This window comes from Arachis hypogaea, chromosome 14, assembly GCF_003086295.3.
Source record: "Arachis hypogaea cultivar Tifrunner chromosome 14, arahy.Tifrunner.gnm2.J5K5, whole genome shotgun sequence".
In the NCBI taxonomy this organism is placed as follows: domain Eukaryota; kingdom Viridiplantae; phylum Streptophyta; class Magnoliopsida; order Fabales; family Fabaceae; genus Arachis; species Arachis hypogaea.
The window spans coordinates 95,647,483-95,671,458 of record NC_092049.1 but is presented as its reverse complement, the minus strand read 5'-3'; the positions used below and the strand labels follow the sequence as shown (position 1 = coordinate 95,671,458).

The following is a 23,976-nucleotide window of genomic DNA, read 5'->3' as shown; positions in this document are numbered from 1 at the left end:
GTGTTCTTGGGCTGAGAATTGAGCTTTACACGTACATAGGCCTTTCCTAGAGTTAAACGTTAGCTTGGATGCTAGTTTGGGCATTTTACTCCAGTTCTGGTGCCAGTTCCGGCGTTTTACGCCAAAAAGGGGTCTCTAGCTGGCGTTTAACGCCAGTTTGGGCCATCAAATATCGGACAAAGTATAGACTATTATATATTTCTTGAAAGCACAAGATGTTAGCTTTCCATCCCAATTGAGAACGTGCCGATTGGATATCTGTAACTCCAGAAAAATGCGTTTGAGTGCAGGGAGGTCAGAATCCAACAGCATCTGCAATTCTTTCTCAGCCTCTGAATCAAATTTTTGCTCAGGTACCTCAATTTCATCCAGAAAATACCCGAAATTATAGAAAAACACACAAACTCATAGTAAAGTCCAGAAATGTGATTTTTGCATAAAAACTAATAAAAATATAATAAAAAGTAACTAAAACATATTGAAAACTATGTAAAAATAATGTCAAAAAGTGTATAAATTATCCGCTTATCAGTAATCCTTGAGACAGAGCACTAAGAATCGAGATCAACTGCATTTAATAGAGTATGCCCAAGGCTTTGAGCACCACTGTCTGGGAATAACTGAAAGAAAAATCAGAACTTAAAGAGAATTCCCCAGTTAAGTGTTTGTGGTGTTTTTGTGTCAAGTGCAGCCTGAGACAAAACATTTAAAGTCACCGCTAGGCTCAGGGTGCAAAGCACCAAAGAAAAGAGAATTAAAGGAAATTTGTTGTGTTCAAGGATTGAACTGAAGTACAAAAGATTAGAGAATTCATAATATTATTTGGATTCTAATTCCGAATGACAGTGACATTCCTCTGATTTAAAGGAGAGTGAGATGTCAAAACTATTCAGGATTGTAGTGTATAAACCCCACTTTAAGAAGAGACATGAGCTTAATTGAACACTCACTTCTCATGCAAATTCACATCCTAAGCCTATATTAGTTTTGGTTGCTTGAGGACAAGCAACAATTCAAGTTTGGTGTTGTGATGCGTGAGCATCTTTCCTATCTTTTCCTAGTGAATTTGCATTCAAATTGTTAAGTTTAATCAAGAATTATATATCTTTTAGCCACTATGGATGCTACTTTGAATCGTGTGCAATTCTATTTATTTCAGGTAGCATTCGGATGGATTTGATGGAGTTTCTGTAGAAAAAGAGAAGAAAGCGAATGATGCTGTTAACCCTGACCTCCCTGCACTCTAACATGAATAACTCGAGCTACAAAGATCCAATTGACGTGATTTCAGTGGCGTTAGAAAGATAACTTCCAGAGCTTTCCAACGATGATTTATAGTCTACAATTATTCTCCAGAAATTCGGCCTTGGTGGAGCCTAACTTGGGAAATCCCAAGTTAGGCGCCAAAGGAGGATTTACACGTTAAATGCATGCTGCATAGGTGACGCCTAACTTGGCTTTTCCCAAGTCAGGCGCCAGGACAAGGGAAAAGACTCCAAGTTCACTGCATGGATGGTGCCTAACTTAGGTTTCACCAAGTTAGGCGCCAGGTACAACCATCACACTCATTCCATTCGGCCAGGGTCAAGTTAGGCGCCACCTCCACCAAGTTAGGCGCCAGCTATATAAATCAAAGTGGTCCTCATGATCCTCAAGGAAGGCTACGAAGAGTTATTTAATTCCGATTCAAAATTTTATTTTATTTATAAATAGGAAGAGATATTATTTAGTTTTAAAAAATATATTTTACATTAATTAGGATTAAATATAAAAGGGAAAAGAATCAGCCCTTCGGGCTCTTCTCTTGTCTCTTACCTCATTCCGCAATTTACAGTTTTACAGAACCCTAGTTTCCTCTCTGAACCATGAGCAACTAAACTTCCACTCTTAAGGTTAGGAGCTCTGTTTATTCTATGGATTAATACTATTACTATTCTATTTTAATTTATGTATTGATTTTTATTTCAAGAATTATTTTCGTTCTTTATCTTATGAATCTGGGTGGAACGGAAGTATGACCCTTGTTCTAATTGAGTTCTTGTAAATCTTGGAAAAGCTCTTTGTTTGGACAACAGCTTGAAAATAATTTTTCCTAAATTTCTAGTTATGTGGACTTAACGGGATACGTGACATATAATCCTCTTATATTTGGATAAATAGGATTTCTGTGGCATATAAACTAGAATTGAACTTAACCTTCTAATTGGAATCAAGTGACCAAGGAATTGGCAGTTGATGAAGGTTAGAGGAGACTAAAAAGGTCTAAGGAATTAGGGTTCAGTCACATATAGTTTGCCATGAATTGAATCTTGCATGATTAAAATAGTTGGTAAGAAAAGTTAATCCGGAAAATAAATATCTCTGAAATCTTAACTATTTTCTCCATATATTTCACAACCCATTTACTGCTTGTTTTCTGATTTCTTGAATTTACTATTTGATGCAATTAATCTCTCAAAACACTCTTTTTCTATTTGTCTAACTAAGTAAATCACCCTGAATGATCCAATGATATCTTGGATATCTTAGATAGACCATCATAGATAATACCTAGGATAGACCATTCTGAGAGCATGTCAGGAGGACATCTCCTGATTAGTTGCTTGTATCTTTCCCAAGCTTCATAGAGAGATTCACCCTCTTTTTGTCTGAAGGTTTGAACTTTTACCTTGAGCTTGCTCATCTTTTGAGGTGGAAAGAGCTTGGCCAAGAAAGCATTGACCAACTTATCCCAAGAGTCCAGGCTTTTATTAGGTTGAGAATCCAACCACATCATAGCTCTGTCTCTAACAGCAAAAAGGAAAAGCATAAGTTTGTAGACCTCAGGATCCACTCCATTGGTATTAATAGTATCACAGATTTGTAAGAATTCAGATAAGAATTGATGTGGATCTTCCAGTGAAATTCCATGGAATTTACAATTCTGTTGCATTAGAGAGACTAACTGAGACTTTAGCTCAAAGTTATTTGCTCTAATAGCAGGTATGGAGATACTTCTTCCATAGAAGTCAGAAGTGGGTGCAGTGAAGTCACCAAGAACCTTCCTTGCATCTCCTCCATTGTTCTTGTTCGAAAAGTTCTGTGAGATCTCTTCCGGAGTGTTGTGCTTTAACTTGTTGTAAACACCTTCTTAGGGTCCTCTTAGGTTCAGAATCAGGATCAAAGAGAGGTTCTTTATCTCTGTTCCTGCTCATAAACAAGAAAAAAAACAAGAAAGAAGAAGAATGGGAGCTCTATGTCAAAGGATAGAGGACTCCTTATGAGATGTGAAGAAGAAAGAAGAATGATGGTAGAAGAATGAGATGAAGAATTCGAATGAAAGGATAGAAGAATTAGAATGAAAGGATAGAAGAATTCGAAAATTTAAAAGTAAAAAGAGAAACTAGAATTAAAATATTTTTATTTTTATTTTATTATTTATTAATTGAATTAAAAATATTTGTGAACTTGAATGTGATTTTTGAAAAAGAAGAGAGAGAAAGAGAAGAGAAGTTTTCGAAAATAGAAGAGGGAAGAACTAGTTAGGATGTTTTGAAAAAGAAGAAAGAGGAAACAAGTAACTAATTAAGAAAGATTTAAAATTAAGTTAAGATAGAAGATTTGAAAAAGATTTAATTTTAAAATTTAAAATTAGAAAAGATAAGATAAGAATTTGAAAAGATTTGAAAAAGATTTGATTTTGAATTTTGAAATTGAAACAAGATAAGATAGAGATTGAAGAAGAATTGATTTTTGAAAAGATTTTGATTTTGAAATTTAAAACTAAGATAAGAAAAGAACACTAAGACACCAAACTTAAAACTTTTTAGATCAAAACAAGAAAATAAATAAGAACAACTTGAATACCAAGAAAGAACACTAAGAACAATTCGAAAATTTTAAAGAAAAGATAAACACACAAGGGACACCAAACTTAAGAATTGACACAAGCCTCAAACAAAAGACATTATTTTTTGAATTTTCTTTTTGAAAAGAGGGCAAGAAAGTTCGAAACTTTAACAAGAACAAGAACAAAAGGCTCAAACAAAAGATAAAGATCAATAAAGAAAATAAAAGGTTTTGAAAAAATCTTTTGAAAAGAAAACAAAAGACTCAAAAAAAAGTAAAAAGTACCTAATCTAAGCAACAAGATAATCCGGTTGTTTGTCAAATTCGAACAATCCCTGGCAACAGCGCCAAAAACTTGGTGCACGAAACTGGCTCCACAGAATTCGCACAGATAGACCGACAAGTATATCGGGTCGTCAAGTAATACCTTAGGTGAGTGAGGGTCGATCCCACGGAGATTGTTGGTTTGAGCAAGCAGTGGTTACCTTGCAGATCTTAGTTAGGCGAATAGAAATTATAGTTTGTCACTGAAAACGCATAAAACAAAATAAATAAATAAATAAAACGTTACGGGATAGATGAGAAATCAATGGTATGAGAACGGTTGAGGCTTCAGAGATGCTTTGTCTTTCCGGATTAACTTTTCTTACTGTCTACTTCAATAACTTTCTTATTCCTTCAATGGCAGCCGTAAGTGATTAACTCATGTCCTCTCATCAAGTTAACCTCCTCCACTGCAGCAATCCACCATGTTGAGATGACTCATGTCCTCTTATCAAGCCACCTCTAGGTTTCTTACTATAGCAGAAAATGAAGCTCTAAGCAATCCACTCCCCTTCACGATCCTACTCAAGGTGCCACAGACAAGGCAGATCTTCCGAATCAGAAAGTGCTGCTTCTCTGACTCTAGCCTTAACTCCACAGAGACCTCACTTATCCACGGTCAACGAGATTTTATGTCATGTATCCAAAGTTTCCTAGGTACTCTATTGGAATCCGTAATACAATCTCAAGCTTTGGTTCAACACTATTCGGGTCAAGACTCGCACGAACCCATGTAGAACAAGGGTGATCGTCACAGGTCACCCTCAATTCATGATATGAAGAATGAGAATGCATGAGAGAATATAATCAGACATATTGAACTAGAATGGTAATATTATTAATCCATGAAACTCAGTAGAGCTCCTAACCTTAACCTTAGGAGGTTAGTGACTCATGCTGTTCAAAAATACAATGGAAAACGTAAAACTGGGCAAGAGTCTTTTAACAAGGGTGAACTCTTGTATAGATATACTAATCTGCTAACTCAGAATTATAGAAATAAGATAAACTAGTCATGTAGTGTGAAAATCCACTTATGGGGCCCACTTGGTGAGTGTTTGGGCTGAGCTTGAGTCTCTCCCATGAGCTAGTACCCCTTAGGAGCGTTGAACGCTGGCTAAGGACTCCTTTTTGGGCGTTGGACGCCAGCTGCTCCCCTGTGGGTGCTGGACGCCAAGAATGGGGCTGGTGGCTGGCGTTGAATGCCAGTTTTCGGGAAAGCCCTGGATGTTAGTTTTCCATAGCAGTTGAGAGCGTGCCATTTGGACTTCTGTAACTCCAGAAAAGCTTCTTCGAGTGCATGGAGGTCAGATCCTGCAGCATCTGCAGTCCTTTCTTTGTCTCTAAATCAGGCTTCTACTCAAACTCTTCAATTTTAGCCAGAAATTACCTGAAATCACCATAAAACATACAAACTCAAAGTGGAATCCAAAAATGTGAATTTTGCACTAAACCTATGAAAACTTAATAAAACTTAAACAAAACATAATGAAAACTATATGAAAAATGATGCCAAAAAGCGTATAAAATATCCGCTCATCAATATACATATAACCCATAACCCAAAATACATATATAAAACCCTAGTTCTCCATACACCTCTAAGAGGTACAAAAGTAAAATAAGTTGCTGGGAGAATTCTATACGTATAGTCATATACAAACAGTACACAAAATAATATCCCAAAGATCTACTTCGCTGCAGAACTCCAGACGCCTAGCGAGGTAACTCTCGACCTGCATATGAAAAACACAAATATCTGTATGGAATGAGAACCGAGGGTTCTCAGTATGGTAAAAGTGCCTCATACATAAGATATAAGGTCCCAGGAAAGTCAGAGGCAATCTTAGAACTCCGGCACTCAAAATTTTAAAGCTTAAAGAACTAAAGCAGAAACCATAAGTCAAGGTGGTTCTCTAAGGATTCCTAGCTTAACCAAATCTTAAACCTAACTAAATCCTTAACTTCTCCGCCTTTCCTCCGTTCCTCCTACTCCGGTGAAACCACACAGACAAACAAGCAGACAATGGCAAACACAGGTAGATTACAAGTAACGCAGAAAACATGTATAACAAATAGCATATTAAATTCATTTAGGCATTCCCAATTAATGCACAAGCAAGAAATTCAAACAATATGTATATGATGTATGCTTGTCCTATGGCTGATGAGTCTCATCTGTCGGTTATCAAGCCAACTCGACAAGTCCGGGTGCTAAACCCTGGACTATCCCCCGTCACGTATCCCAAGAGTCTATGCATAGCTTTTTTTCATATATAAAATTTGCTCATTGGTGATATCCTTCTCGGGAATTTATACGTGCTAGGTAAACAGAGTGCTGAGATGGCACCTTTCTTGCCACGCTAGATGATGAGTAAACGACGTCGTTTACCCTTGGCACCCAAATAAGTTAGAAATGAAGAATAGTGGAGGTAGAGAAGAAGAAGAATACTTTATTTTGGGTCTCCATCGTTTCTTCTCCCTTCATATACAAAGCGACGATATTTCTTACTTGTTTGGGTACCAAAAGTAAACGACGTTGTTTACTCATCATCTAGCGTGGTAGGGAGGAATGCCATCTCAGCATTATGTTTGTCTAGTCATTGCAGGAAAGAGTCGAAGGACTACATTGGTGCCCGAATTTAAATCTGGAGGACTACTATAGGTAATTTTAAATTTTGAAGACCAAAATGAATAATCGCGTGAATCTTAGGGTCCAAAATGAGAATTTAATCCTTGAGGGAGCCTAAATCACAGTTAAGTGAAGTGATGGGAAAAAACAGTGAAAATAAATTATAGATGTAAGTATCGATTACTTTTAGGATAATTTACCTTGATAAATTGATTAGAAGTCAAAATTAGGTAGATATTTTCTGCTCGGTCTTGGTTTAGACTCGGTGATGATATTTTAATTTTTCTTAAAATTATTCTATCTCAATATTTAAAAGTCCACCCCGTATATTGAAAATAGGTAAGCATAAAATTATTGGCTTTATTTATTTTATAGACACGAATCATCAATATCAAATTTATTTCAATGAGAATTTAATTTTGTATATTTATTAGAAAAAATTATATGTATTATTTTTGTTCGTATAATTTTTATTTTAGTATTAAAAATAAAAATAAAAAGTTGTTTGTTTTATATAAAAAATGTAAATTTTAGTTTTGAATATATTTATTATATATATATTAAAATGAAAGTATAAAATTTGTTATTATCATCAAAATTTTATTTTAATAAATACATTAAAAAATCTTAGTGTAAGAATTAAAATAAATTGCCAACAAGTTATAGCTCAAATAGTATAGTCTCTCCATACTCACTTAAGAAGTTGTGGGTTCGAATCTCTCTCTCTTTAGTTAAAAAATAAATAAATAAATAAGTTACTTAATTAAAATAAATTTTTTATTATAATAAAAAAATTTTATTTTAATTCATACATGTTATAATAAATGGTTAAATCAAATTTACTTGATTTGATTTATATTGATCTATTAAGCACAGGCATGTAACAAATTTATATTCAAGACATTTGTGTAATTTACTAATTTTGGCCTCCAATTAATTTATTAATGTAAATTACACTTACATTTACCTACGGTTAAAAAGAAAATAGTGATAGAAAAATAAAAGCGTAAGTATAAACGGTGTATATCCACGCCATAATATAATTTTAAATTTTAAATTTCAAATTATATTCAATATAATTCAAAACATAATATTTCGATTTTTAGTTTGAAAAAACTATAATTTCAAATTCTAAAAACTACTTAATTTAAAATATAAAGTTCAAAATATTGTCATTTGAATTTTATATATTTTTTATTTTATATCATTCTAAAATATAGTTTAACAAATCGTAAAAATAAAATTTTTATTGTTCAACCGTATTATTATATATAATGTGATTCAATTAATTTAACCTCTAAAAATTTAATTCTAATAACTGAAAAAATGTTACAGCTTAAAATGGCATTACAAGTTTATCACCGTCTTCACTTATTACATCTTTTTGGGAAACCTTGCAATGTATTATTTGAACGCAAACTTACTTCAAATTTATTTTAGAAACCATATCGGTACACTACTAAGTACTAACAGCTTATATGATTTTTTTTTTTTGTTAACAATTTAAAGTATGTAATTTGCCATGTATGTACACTACTATCAACCTTAAAGAAACTCCAGGTACAAAAAATAAACTCCAGCCCACAAAACAAAAACACAGCCTCTAATTACCCGGCCCATGATTTAATATAATAATCATAATTTAATCATCTTTGTTTATTCAAAAAATAAACCTATTAATCACTACTACCAACGTCCCGCTTCAAGAAAATCAACATTTTACTACGTTTTTAAAGCGTGTCAAAAAGTACAAAAAAACGTAACGATAATTTTTCACTCCGCTTTTTGAGCTATCGACATGCTTTTGAAAGGGTCACATCTGCAAAGGCACCAGTTGCTCTATCGCTATGCTTTTCTCAATCTATTGGCACGCTTTATTTTTTGTCACACTTTTATCTATTGCCACGCTTTTAAAGTATGCCAAAAAGTAGGCATACACCCACACTTTTAAAGTGTGCCCATTAGCTTGGTTTTGGCAACGCTTCAAAAACGTGCCGAGAGGTAAAGATATGGCTACGCTTTTGAAGCGTCCCGATAGAAAAAATTATTGATACACTTAATAAGTGTGGCTGTTGACAACTACAAGAAGATATGGCTACAATTGGAAAGTCCAATAGTTGAAAATAGGGCTGCGCTTGGATATAACAGGAAAATCTAGACATGAATTTCACTACTGTATTTGTTCAGCACTACATTTAAAACCCATTCATCAAAGCTTTAATATATCATCTTAGCAATTCTATCCCTACCAAACCAAAACATAGAAACCATTTATGTTATGATTTTATTCTAAAATTAGAACCCTCACTTATTTTCTATTGTCATGTATTGTAAAAGGAAAGAACAGGGGGGAATACTAATCCCAGAATAGTTTGCAGAATAATTTGCAAAATAATTTTTAAATATATAAAGAGCAGAAGCACTTTCTACATACATCCACAAATTCTAAATCCCTCATAAAACTGTCACTAGACTTCTTGAGAAGACACGTGATGTCACCATATGTTAGTATTCCTTCCAGAAAACCTTCTTGATCGACCACTAGCACACATTCTGGTGACCATCATGAATGCATTGGATTGCATCTTTCATGGTTGTAAATGATGAAACCTTTAGATAGCTATCAGACATGGCCTGAGAAGCCTAAAAAGAGCAATAATGACATTAATGAAGGTATAAAGTTGATGGCCAAAAAATAGATCACATGTCAGCATTTTGCTGGAGAGTTAACAAGAGAAGGATTATTTTTATTGTTTAAAATCTATTATAAACTTTAAGATTTTCGAGTGAAGTTCCTCGTCAATTGCTTCATGATCAGCAGCATCACCAACAACAGAATTTTCTAAACCATCAGCAATATTTGCTTGTCTTCAGTTACCTTCATTTTCATCAACAGGTGAAACTGGAGAATATCCTTTAGGTGAGTTTCTTGTATCAAATTTGTTATCAATTTCCTTCTTCCGATTTGTCAGAGGGAATCCATATTGCTAATCCAACAGCCCCTAGGTACAAAGTTTATAGTAACACAATACGACAATTTTAATAAACAAGAATTACAATAGGAAAAAGTACTCCCTTTATAATAAAAATATTATGTAAAATGTGATGGTTATCAGTGACTAAGAGAAAGGGGTTGAATCTTAGCTCACCTTTTGGCTGAATATTACTTTTGTCTTATGATCAAGTGAAATTTAGGAGATAGTTTGCTTTTGTCTCGTGTTGAGTTGAGAGACACTTTATTTTTGTCTCCTAAGTTACAGAAACAGAAAAGGAGTAGAGAAGAGAAAGTCCCACCCGGATGTATCCTGGTTCAGGTACTATGTGCAATGTAGCCTACATGCAGTCTCCATCACAAATATAATGGAATTTAACTAACTTTTCACAGGATTACAAACACCAAATTTTCCCTAGGATCTACCCAATCCTATCTGGGACAATCCAGATTCTAATCCAATTTGAATTTGACTAGACCTCAATCTAGCTTTCAATAGCAAAGTGCTAACCCAACTTGCAAGGAAAACCCCACAGGATCATGATACAAAACCGAAAGATCTACAAAGAACCTTTGTGACATCTTTTGGCTTTTTCTCATAGTTTAACTCATTGCCTTTTACCTCTCATTAGTTTTTTCTTACAAACCTCACCATGTTTGCCTTTTTCAATGAGACTCAGATAGATAAAACTAAGAAAAAGAGAATACTAAATGAACAACATGAAGGAGAAGAACTCAATCAGCTTATGTAGCTATGAGAATTGAACTCAGTGCTTTTCACTTACTCACCTTACCTACAACCCTTGGCCATTCACCCTTATTATAGAAGAGTGAAGCTTCCAAGGCTGAATCATGTTCAACCCTAACGCTGTCTTCTTCTCCATCATCAAAGTCTTGTAGCGGCTTCATCAGATAGGAGAGAGAAATATGAATTTGTTACATGCAACTCATCCATTCTCTCTCATCCTTTTTCTTCAAGCTTCTTCAATCTTGATCGTAGAGCCTTGCTTTGGCTCCAAGTTTTATTTTTTAGCGTTGATCTTCTGTTTTCCAGTTTTGACTTTGATTTCTCCATGGTTGCTTGATTTGTGCTTAAGATTTTGTTGATTTCTTCTTTGTTCCTTGGTGTAGCACAAATGAAGGAAGATGCTTTCTTTATGAGCTCTGACCGAATGCAACTCATTACCCGATTGTAGCTCTTTCTTCTTGCTTAGTTTTGGCAATAAGCTTTTTGTCCTTCAATACTCCATAGCTTCTGCACTTTCCTTTTCTTTCTTTCTTGCTAAGTGACGTGACCGAAGTGAAACAGAGGAGAGAGAAGAGAAGACTTTTGGCATTCGGTGGAAGTTTCAAGGCAATTAATTGGAATGAATTTGGGGTTCAAGTATCTAATAGTAGGAGTGGTAACCGTGTGAGGCTTGTGGTCTTTTGGACTCATTTTCTTGTTTCCTCATATTTGGTTTGTGATTGGGCTTGGCTTTATTGTTCCTTGGGCCATGGATTGTGGGCTTGATGATTTTCATTTTTGGGCCAAGTGTTTTATTTATCTGCTTGCACACTAAACCAAATACATTAAACAAATAATTGGTAATAATAATGTTTGTTCATCACTTGGGTTAGTTTTCCATACTCAACAAAATCAATAAAATATTATGCCATGGAGAAACAATTTTCTTCTGCCTTGCTTTAACATAAGATACAGGGAAACAAACAATGAGAAAATAAGCATGTAAGAATATAGAAAACATCTTCTCTAGTTCAGTCGAGGTAAAAGAATGCAGTTTGCAATTTTTTCATTTTGTTAAACATAAGAATAGGAGAAGAGCAATAAATTGCACATGTAAGTAAATAAGCAAACTTGTGCAATTTGATTAATCTCATTTATTGATCCTTTTGATTTGAGAACAGCCTTATAGACACTATGGGTGACAAGGAATATTTCTTAATGAATAGCATGAGAAGTAAGCTAAAGTACAACACAAAACACATTATCTAGAAGCACTTAAGTTGTAAATAGAGAACTAGGAAACATATAAAATGTGGACAATGTCAAAATGTATTAGCCAACATGAAAAAGGGGGAAATAACAAAACAGTGGTGCTATCATTGAGTTTTAACCTGTAAGGCTCTTTACACACTGCACATACTTCTGTCTTAATAGTCAGAAGAGCTAAGAATTGATCGTCTTGGATTTTTTTTCACCAATATTTTGTTTGCCTGTTATTTTAATAAATGGACACAACATGAAGTTATAATTTTCTACTTTCTATTTAAACACAAATTTAAGATAGGTAGAGCAGTATTACCTCCATAAGATTTCTATATTTGGGCAAGTGTTTTATTTATCTGCTTGCACACTAATCCAAATACATTAAATAAATAATTGGTAATAATAATGTTGGTAATGATGATAAATATTATTAAAACGAATTGAAAAAGATTAGGACAGGAAACTTTCCTTTGATGAATGATTTTCGTAGTGCTCCCCTTTCTTTTGATCATCATGCTCCCCTTTTATATGTACTTTGACTAACCTGATATGAACAATTTATATACAGAAATTATGCCTTTATTCAAGCAAAATAAGTGCTCCTTTGATGAGGCACTTAGTGACTAGATTTCAAAAAAATAATTTTCAAGATCCTTTAAGCAGAGAAAGATTTTGACAATTAAAAACTCATAAATCCAACCATGATGGGGAATATGTACAGTCAGATCTAATGCACAATCAAGAGGCATAACAAATCAAAGCAAAATATTTTCTTAAAGACAGAACTGAAAACAGGGTAAAGCTCAAGACTGAATCAGAGCTAAAATAGGGACTAAAACAGAGCATGATGTTCTGTTTCTATTTCAATTCATTTGTCCTTTCTCCCCCTTTTGTTATCAAGGAGGGAAACCTGCAAGCACAATCAACAAATAACACAACCAAAATAACATAACATGTATAAAAAAATGTTCCATAGTTAAATTTGTTACAATCATTCAAGAGAACATAGAGTTCAAGACAGTCTAGAAATGTATCAGAGTTTCAAAATCAGAGGCAACAAAAAAGGAAATCATTTATAGGCAGCAGAGAGCAAGACTAGTGATGCACGGAAACTTGTCTCTCAACAATTTTCCTTCGGCAAGTATACCGAATTGTCGTGAAGTAAAAACTCACAATAGAGTGAGGTCGAATCCCACAGGGATTGATTGGTCAAGCAACTTTAATTAGAGGAATGTTCTAGTTGAACTAAGCAGAATTGGATTTGAGATTTGCAGAAAATTAAATGGCGGGAAAGTAAATAGTAGAAACATAAATGCTGGAAATAAAGAGCAGAATGTAAATAGCGGAAGGTAAATTGCAGAATCTTAAATGGGGAAGGGGAGTTTAGCATGAAAGTAAATAGCAGAAAGTAAAGAGAACGGGTAAGATCAGAAATGGGGAATTCATTGGGCTTAGGAGATGTTGCATTCTCCGGATCAAGTTCATTTTCATCTCTTCCTCAATCAATGCATTCATTGATCTCCTTGGTAATCTTAAGTGATCGAATTCCAATTTCTTGGTAATTCAATCTCTCAAATCTTGATTAATAGCCAATTCCTTGGTCAATTGCTCATGGGAAGAGATGAAGTATGGTCACTGATTATACCACATGTATTTCCAAATCAAAGTGTTGGTAGGATTATATGTCACTATATCCATCCAAACCCCAATTTGGTCCAACATGAGAAAGCATTTCTAGCATGATCTCTTCATTCCTCTTCCAAAGTTCCGAAGAGATACAAGTATGAATAGCTTCTTTTCCAAGATAACTACCCAATTGAATGAAGATTGAAAGCTTTCTAGTAAAATCAAGAGAAAAGATAGAAGAAGAATAATGAAAACTAATATTGATCCATCAAATTACAACAGAGCTCCCTAACCCAATGAAAGGGGTTTAGTTGTTCATAGCTCTAGAAATGAAAAGCATAGATGGAGAGTACATTATGAAAAGTAAGCTAGAAGTGCAGAGAAAGTAAATTATACAGAGAGTAGTTCTCAAATTTCCAACCCCCTTTTTAATTCAAAACTATCCCTATATATACTACTCTTCTGATCTTCTAGTTGATTCTTCAAATCTTGGATATGGGCCTTTGGATCTTGAGTTTGAAGATAGCTTTACTTGCAGAGAGAAAGTATGAAGTAGGCAGGAACTTTTAGCTTAGGACGTTAGTGGCGTTAACGTTAAGTGAAAGTGTGGGTTCGAGAACGTTAGTGGCAGTCACCTTTTTCACTAACGTTCCTAACCCAAGGGTGATCCACGTTAACTTCAACATTAGTGGCACCAACATGACCACTAACGTTGCCTCTTGATCCTTCGCACACGTCATTGGGACTTACCTTTTCCAATAACATTGAGAATCCTCCCTTCCCTACGTTAGAGTTCACGTTGGTGTGGCTAACATGACCTTTAACGTAGGCTTGCCAAATCTTTGAAAATGTTAGTGACACTTACCTTTGTCACTAACGTTTCAAAACGCCACTACTTCCCATGTTAGAGTTCACGTTAACTAGGTTAATGATGAGCGGATAATTTATATGCTTTTTGGCATTGTTTTTAGTATATTTTTAGTAGAATCTAGTTACTTTTAGGGATGTTTTCATTAGTTTTTATGTTAAATTCACATTTCTGGACTTTACTATGAGTTTGTATATTTTTCTGTGATTTCAGGTATTTTTTGGCTGAAATTGAGGGACTTGAGCAAAAATCAGATTCAGAGGTTGAAGAAGGACTACTGATGCTGTTGGATTCTGACCTCCCTGCACTCAAAGTGGATTTTCTGGAGCTACAGAACTCAAAATGGTGTGCTTCTAATTGCGTTGGAAAGTAGACATCCAGGGCTTTCCAGAAATATATAATAGTCCATACTTTGGCCGAGTTTAGATGATGTAAAAGGGCGTTGAACGCCAGTTCTACGTTGCTGTCTGGAGTTAAACGCCAGAAACACGTCACAAGCCAGAGTTGAACGCCAGAAATACATTACAAACTAGCGTTCAACTCCAAGATTGACCTCTACACGTGTGATATTCAAGCTCAGTCCAAGCACACACCAAGTGGGCCCCAAAAGTGGATTTATGCATCAATTACTTACTTCTGTAAACCCTAGTAATTAGTTTAGTATAAATAGGACTTTTTACTATTGTATTAGACATCTTTGATCAGTTTTATGCTATCTTAGACTTTCATGGGGGCTGGCCATTCGGCCATGCCTGAACCATTATCACTTATGTATTTTCATACGGTAGAGTTTCTGCACTCCATAGATTAAGGTGTGGAGCTCTGCTGTTCCTCAAAGATTAATGCAAAGTACTACTGTTTTTCTATTCAATTCAACTTATTCCGCTTCTAAGATATTCATTCGCACTTCAACCTGAATGTGATGAACGTGACAATCATCATCACTCCCTATGAACGCGTGCCTGACAACCACTTCCGTTCTACCTTAGATTGAATGAGTATCTCTTGGATCTCTTAATCAGAATCTTCGTGGTATAAGCTAGATTGATGGCGGCATTCATGAGAGTCTGGAAGGTCTAAACTTTGTCTGTGGTATTCCGAGTAGGACTCTGGGATTGAATGACTGTGACGAACTTCAAACTCGCGAGTGCTGGGCGTAGTGACAAACGCAAAAGGAGAGTGAATCCTATTCCAGTATGATCGAAAACCTCAGATGATTAGCCGTGCTGTGACAGAGCATTTGGACCATTTTCACAAGAGGATGGGATGCAGCCATTGACAAGGGTGATGCCTCCAGACGATTAGCCATGCAGTGACAGCGCATCGGACCATTTTCCAGAGAGGATAAAAAGTAGCCATTGACAACGGTGATGTCCTTACATAAAGCCAGCCATGGAAAGGAGTAAGACTGATTGGATGAAGACAGCAGGAAAGCAGAGGTTCAGAGGAACGAAAGCATCTCTATACACTTATCTGAAATTCTCACCAATGATATACATAAGTGTTTCTATCCTTATTTTCTATCTATTTATCATTTATGTTCGAAAACTCCAAAACTATTTTATATCCGCCTGACTGAGATTTACAAGGTGACCATAGCTTGCTTCATACCAACAATCTCCGTGGGATCGACCCTTACTCACGTAAGGTTTATTACTTGGACGACCCAGTGCACTTGCTGGTTAGTTGTATCGAAGTTGTGAATGAAAAACGATTTATTAAGACGTGCGTACAGAGTTTCTGGCGCCGTTGCCTGAGATCACAATTTCGTGCACCAAGTTTTTGGTGCCGTTGCCGGGGATTGTTCGAGTTTGGACAACTGACAGTTCATCGTGTTGCTCAGATTAGGTAACTTTCTTTTCGTTTTCTTTTCACAAAAAAAAATATTTATTTTCAAAAATTTTCCCTTTGTTTTCGAAAATTATTTCAGAATTTTTAAGAAAGAATTCTAGTGTTTCATGAAGCATGTTGAAGCCTGGCTGGCTGTAAAGCCATGTCTAAATTCTTTTAGATTGAGGCCTCCACATGTCAGGGAATTGCCTATATCTTCTAAAGCTTGGCTGGCTATTAAGCCATGCCTAACCCTCGGATTCGAGCTTTAGACTAAGAATACAAGATTCCTGGAATTCATATTAAAAAATTTTGAAATCCTTATTTTCTTTTTCCTATATGTTTTTTTCGAAAAAAAATATACAAAAATCCAAAAAAATAAAAAAATTTCATAAAAATAAAAAATATTTCATGTTTCTTGTTTGAGTCTTGAGTCAAGTTGAAAGTTTGGTGTCAATTGCATATTCATCTTGCATTTTTAGAAAAATTCATGCATTCATAGTGTTCTTCATGATCTTCAAGTTGTTCTTGGTAAGTCTTCTTGTTTGATCTTGATGTTTTCATGTTTTGTGTCTTTTCTTGTTTTTCATATGCATTCTTGCATTCATAGTGTCTATACATGAAAAATAAGTTCTTGATGTTCATCTTGACATTCAAAGTGTTCTTGGTGTTCATCTTGACATTCATAGCAATCTTGCATGCATTCATTGTTTTGATCCAAAATTTTCATGCATTGAGTCTTTTTCATATTTTTCCCTCTCATCATTAAAAATTCAAAAATAAAAAAAAATATCTTTCCCTTTTTCACTCATAAATTTCAAAAATTTGAGTTGACTTTTTCAAAACTTTTTAAAATCTAGTTGTTTTTATGAGTCAAATCAAATTTTCAATTTAAAAATCTTATCTTTTTCAAAATCTTTTTCAAAAATCAAATCTTTTTCATTTTTCTTAGTTATTTTCGAAAATTTTAAAAATATTTTTCAAAAATCTTTTTCTTATCTTTATCTCCTAATTTTTGAAAATAACATCATCAATTAATGTTTTGATTCAAAAATTTCAAGTTTGTTACTTGTTAAGAAAGATTCAAACTTTAAATTCTAGAATCATATTTTGTGATTTCTTGTGAATCAAGTCATTAATTGTGATTTTTAAAATCAAATCTTTTTCAAAACTAATTTCAATCATATCTTTTCAAAAATATCTTTCTATCTTATCTTTTTCAAAATCATATCTTTTTCAAAAATTTGATTTTAAAATATCTTTTCTAACTTCTTATCTTCTTATCTTTTCAAAATTGATTTTCAAATTTGTTTCAACTAACTAACTAACTTTTTGTTTGTTTCTTATCTTTTTCAAAACTACCTAACTAACTCTCTCTTTCTAATTTTCGAAAATATCTTCCCTCTTTTTCAAAATTTCTTTTTAATTAACTAATTATTTTAATTTTTGATTTTAATTTTCGAAAAATTACTAACCTTTTTCAAAAACTATTTTCGAAAATCACTAACTCTTTTTCAAAAATAATTTTCGAAAATTCTCCTTCTCTCTCATCTCCTTCTATTTGTTTATTCATCTACTAACACTTCTCTTCATCCCACATCTCTGCTCTCCTTACCCTTGTGTTTCTTTCTTTACATTACATTCTTTTTTTCTTCTACTCACACAGGGGAACCTCTATACCTGTGGTAAAAAGGATCTCTATTATCATTTTTCTGTCTCTCTTTTTCATATGAGCAGGAGCAAGGACAAGAACATTCTTGTTGAAGCAAATCCAGAACCTGAAAAGACTCTGAAAAGGAAACTAAGAGAGGCTAAATTACAACAATCCAGCAAGCACCTTTCAGAAATTTTCGAACAGGAAGAGGAGATGGCAGCCGAAAATAATAATAATGTAAGGAGGATGCTTGGTGACTTTACTACACCTAATTCCAATTTACATGGAAGAAGCATCTCCATTCCTGCCATTGGAGCAAACAATTTTGAGCTGAAACCTCAATTAGTTTCTCTGATGCAGCAGAATTGCAAGTTTCATGGACTTCCATCTGAAGATCCTTTTTAGTTCTTAACTGAATTCTTGCAGATCTGTGATACTGTTAAGACTAATGGAGTAGATCCTGAAGTCTACAGGCTCATGCTTTTCTCTTTTGCTGTGAGAGACAGAGCTAGAATATGGTTGGACTCTCAACCTAAAGATAGCCTGAACTCTTGGGATAAGCTGGTCAAGGCTTTCTTAGCCAAGTTCTTTCCTCCTCAAAAGCTGAGTAAGCTTAGAGTGGATGTTCAGACCTTCAGACAGAAAGAAGGTGAATCCCTCTATGAAGCTTGGGAGAGATACAAAGAACTGACCAAAAAGTGTCCTTCTGACATGCTTTCAGAATGGACCATCCTGGACATATTCTATGATGGTCTGTCTGAATTAGCTAAAATGTCATTGGATACCTCTGCAGGTGGATCCATTCACTTAAAGAAAATGCCTGCAGAAGCTCAAGAACTCATTGACATGGTTGCTAATAACCAGTTCATGTACACTTCTTAGAGGAATCCTGTGAGTAATGGGACGCCTATGAAGAAGGGAGTTCTTGAAATTGATACTCTGAATGCCATATTGGCTCAGAATAAAATATTGACTCAGCAAGTCAATATGATTTCTCAAAGTCTGAATGGAATGCAAGCTGCATCCAACAGTATTCAAGAGGCATCTTCTGAAGAAGAAGCTTATGATCCTGAAAACCCTGCAATAGCAGAGGTGAATTACATGGGTGAACCTTATGGAAACACCTATAACCCCTCATGGATAAATCACCCAAATCTCTCATGGAAGGATCAACAAAAGCCTCAACAAGGCTTTAATAATGGTGGAAGAAATAGGTTTAACAATAGTAAACCTTTTCCATCATCCACTCAACAACAGACAGAGAACTCTGAACAAAATACCTCTAATTTAGCAAACTTAGTCTCTGATCTATCTAAGGCCACTGTAAGTTTCATGAATGAAACAAGGTCCTCCATTAGAAATTTGGAGGCACAAATGGGCCAGCTGAGTAAAAGGATCACTAAAATCCCTCCTAGTACTCTCCCAAGCAATACAGAAGAAAATCCAAAAGGAGAGTGCAAGGCCATTGACATAGTCAACACGGCCGAACCTGGAGAGGAAGGAAAGGACGTGAATCCCAGTGAGGAAGACCTCCTGGGACGTCCAGTGATCAATAAGGAGTTTCCCTCTGAGGAACCTAAGGAATCTGAGACTCATCTAGAGACCATAGAGATTCCGTTGAACCTCCTTATGCCCTTCATGAGCTCTGACGAGTATTCATCTTCTGAAGAGAATGAGGATGTTACTGAAGAGCAAGTTACCAAGTACCTTGGTGCAATCATGAAGCTGAATGCTAAATTATTTGGTATTGAGACTTGGGAAGATGAACCTCCCTTGTTCACCAATGAACTAAGTGATCTGGATCAACTGACATTGCCTCAGAAGAAACAGGATCCTGAAAAGTTCGTAATACCTTGTACCATAGGCAACATGATCTTTGAAAAGGCTCTGTGTGACCTTAGTTCAGGGATAAACCTCATGCCCCTCTCTGTAATAGAGAAACTGGGAATCTTTGGGGTGCAAGCTACTAAAATCTCATTAGACATGGCAGACAATTCAAGAAAACAGGCTTATGGACAAGCAGAGGACGTGTTAGTAAAGGTTGAAGGCCTTTACATCCCTGCTGATTTCATAATCCTTGATACTGGGAAGGATGAGGATGAATCCATCATCCTTGGAAGACCTTTCCTAGCCATAGCAAGAGCTATGATTGATGTTGACAGAGGTGAATTAGTCTTCAATTGAATGAGGACTCCCTTGAGTTTACAACTCAAGGTTATCCTTCTGTAAACATGGAAAAGAGGCACAGTAAGCTTCTCTCAAAACAGAGTCAACCAGAGCCCCCACAGTCAAACTCTAAGTTTGGTGTTGAGAGGCCACAACCAAACTCTAAGTTTGGTGTTGAACTCCCATATCCAAACTCTAAGTTTGGTGTTGGGGAGTCTCAACAATGCTCTGAACATCTGTGAGGCTCCATGAGAGCCCACTGTCAAGCTATTGACATTAAAGAAGCGCTTGTTGGGAGGCAACCCAATTTTTATCTAATTTTTATTTTCATGGTTTTTCATGTTTTATTAGGTTCATGATCATGTGGAGTCACAAAATAAATATAAAAATTGAAAACGGAATCAAAAACAGCAGAAGAAAAATCACACCCTGGAGGAAGACCTTACTGGCGTTTAAACGCCAGTAAGAAGCATCTGGCTGGCGTTCAACGCCAGAACAGAGCATGGTTCTGGCGCTGAACACCCAAAATGGGCAGCATCTGGGTGTTTGAACGCCAGAATTGCACCCTGGAGAAGAGCTGGCGCTGAACGCCCAGAACAAGCATGGTTCTGGCGTTCAACGCCAGAAATGGGCAACAAATGGGCGTTCAACGCCCAGAACAAGCACCAATCTGGCGCTGAACGGCCAGAGTTGTGTGCAAGGGCATTTTGCATGCCTAATTTGGTGCAAGGTTGTAAATCCTTGAACACCTCAGGATCTGTGGACCCCACAGGATCACCTCAGGATCTGTAGACCCCACAGGATCCCCACCTACCTCCACTCACTTCTTCTCACCCCTCTTTCACACAATCCCATAAACACTATTCCCCAAAACTCCTCACCAATCACCACTGACATCCATCCACTCTTCCCCATAAACCTACCTCATAAACCCCACCTACCTTCAAAATTCAAAATCAATTTCCCACCCAAAACCCACCCTTATGGCTGAACCTTACTGATAAACCACTATTTCATGGTTTATCTTGTGCTCAATTGAGTGGTTTTTATCTACTCTTTACCCACTTATTCATACTATTTGCATGATTTTACATTTACCTTCTTAATTATGTGCTTTGATTGAAAACATGCTTCTTTGGACTTATAATTGCTAATATTAATCCTCTCTTATTACCATTAGATGCCTTCATATGTGTGTTGAGTGATTTCAGAGATTACAGGGCAGCAATGGCTTGGAGGATGGAAAAGAAGCATGCAAAAGTGGAAGGAATACAAGAAGTTGAAGAAATTGCTAAGCTGTCCAGCCTGACCTCTTCGCACTCAAACGGCTATAACTTTAGCTACAGAGGTCCAAACGATGCGGTTCAAGTTGCGTTGGAAAGTTAACGTCCGGAGCTTCGATTTGATATATAATATGATATAGTTCCCTTGACGCTAGGTGACGCGACCGCGTGATCCATGCGGCTGCGTCGCAGTGACGAAAAACCAGCGTGGCAAAATCCGAAACCAGCGAATTCTGGACTGTTTCTGACCCAGTTTGCGGCCCAGAAAATACAGATTACAGACTATAAAGTGGGGGACTGCATCCATTCAATAGGAGGCTCTCATAATTCATAATTTTAGGAGTAGATGTAGTTTTTAGAGAGAGAGGTTCTCTCCTCTCTCTTAGGATTAGGATTTAGGATTTCTCTTAATTTTAGGAGTGACTCTCAATCCCAGGTTCAACGTTCTTTTACTTTATATTTATCTCTTACGTTCAGATACTTTAATGCTTATATTAGTTATGTTGCCTATTTGGCTTATGCTACATTCATGTTATGATTTTCTTAATTAATATTATTTGAGGTATTTCAGATTTAAGATTGCTTTGCTTTTAATTTAATTTAGATATTTTCTTCCTTTTTAGCTTTGGTTAAATAATTGGTAACACTTGAGTTGTCAAACTCAGGGGTGGTTGAAATTGGCTGATTTTGCTTTAGCTAGGATTGCTCTAAACACTAGTCTCTTCACAGGAGTTGACTAGGACTTGAGAATCAAGCTAATTAGTCCACTTGACCTAACTAAGTGGGATTGAAATCCAATTCTCATCACATCTGATAAGGATAACGAGGACAGGATTTCCGGTTCTTATACCTTGCCAAGAGTTTATTTTATAGTTATTTATTTATTTTTATTGCTTTGAAAATATACCTGTGCACATTGCCCAAACTCCAAATTTCTCAAAATCCCCAATTTACAATCTTCATAACCAATAATAAGAACATACTTCCCTGCAATTCCTTGAGAAGACGACCTGAGGTTTGAATACTCGGTTATCAATTTCAAGGGGGTTTATTACTTGTGACAACCAAAACGTTTGTACGAAGGGATTTTTGTCGGTTTAGAGACTATATCTACAACGCGACTGTTTTTATGACATTCTTTACTGGCAAAAATCCCGACGTCAAAATGGCGTCGTTGCCGGGGAATTGCAAACGTGTGCCTTATTATTGGTTATTGTAAATATTTTTTTTATTTTTGCTTATTTATTTATTTTTATTTTTGTTTTTATTTTTGCTTTTTCATAAATTAAGAGATTTTTTATTTAGTTATTACAAAATTTTTCAAAAATTTGTTCTTAGTGTTCATCTTGATCTTCGAGTTGTTCTTCGCGTTCATCTTGACCTTCAAGCTGTTCTTAGTTGTTTTCTTCGTTTTGATCTAAAAATTTGAAATTTGGTGTCACTTTATTGTTTTTTTTTCTTTTCTCATTAAATTTAAAAATATTTTTAATTAATTTTTTTCGAAAAAAAAAATTTAGATTTTTATTTTTTAAATTTTTTATCTTATCTTATCTTATTTCAAAAATCAATTTTCAAAATTCAAATTTAAAAATTTTCAAAATTTAAATTTAAAAATTTTTAAATTTCAAATTTCAAATTTCAAATATTCAAATTTCAAAAATTTAAAATTCAAATTTCAAAATTTCAAAATTCAAATTTCAAAATTTAATTTTCAAATTCAAAATTTAAATAACCTTTTAATTTAAATTTATTTTTATTTTTAATTTTTTATTTGCTACTATGAACTCTCACCCCTTTGGCTATGAGTCTGGTTACAATTATGTTGCAGGAAGAAGAAATTACAATGAGAACAGGCATCAAGGTTGGAACAATCAAAGATGGGAGGAGCCACAAGGATTTAATCAACCCTCATGGCAACAACCACCTCCAATGGACTATCAACAACCACCATCATATGCCTATGAACCTCCTCAACACAACTTGGGACCGCCATACTCACAAGCCTCTTTCCACCATTCACCTCCACATGACCCTAACCCACATCCACCATACCAACCACCTTATGAACCAAATGAACCATACATAGATCCACCCAAAACCTCCATGGAGAGAGCACTTACCGATCTAAACTCTACTATACGAGCTCTCGCCGCCCAAATCAGACCACCAAATACCTTTAACAATCAACCCTCAAGCTCTAGTGCACTTCCTTTTCAATCAAAAAATGATCCCCCATCCCACCACCACCTCAATATCTGCCATCTCCATATCCATCAATCCAAGAGCACTATGATCCTACCTATGATAACCGAGTGCATCAAGAGACAAAGGATCGTTTCAAGGAAACAGTGGATCGATTTCAGGTAACCACTCAACAACTGGAGCAAGCATTAATTCAATGGGCTTCTAGGTGCTTAAATATACAAGGATCAGCCACAGCTCCATGTGGACAGTCTAGTGAAGAGCGTAGCATGAAGGAGATACCAGAAACCCAGTGGAAAAGACAAAGAATGAATTCGTACTAGAACAAGTAGAAGACGCTGTCATTGTTCAAGAAGAAGAAGTGGTTGAAGACTTAGGAGATGTAGAACCTCCATGGGAAATTCCAGTCATAGAACCCCCTTCCAAGACGTTTGAAATTGATGCTAAGGAGGGTGTACAACCTCTAAGGCATATCACAGTTGAAGACTTGGAAGAGGTTGTTCAAGAGATGGAGATTCAAGAAGAAGAAGCACAACCTCCCATGCCCTTGGAAAGCAATGAAGAGAAGATTGAATTGGAAG

At 35.5% G+C, this 23,976-nt stretch overlaps 1 non-coding gene across 1 annotated transcript; it reads right to left on the bottom strand.

Annotated features, from left to right (window-relative positions):
• Positions 1-18,353: 18,353 nt before the first annotated feature.
• LOC112746667 (small nucleolar RNA R71) lies at positions 18,354-18,461 on the bottom strand. Its single transcript, XR_003174538.1, has one exon. It is a non-coding gene; the product is annotated as a small nucleolar RNA R71 (small nucleolar RNA).
• Positions 18,462-23,976: the final 5,515 nt, after the last annotated feature.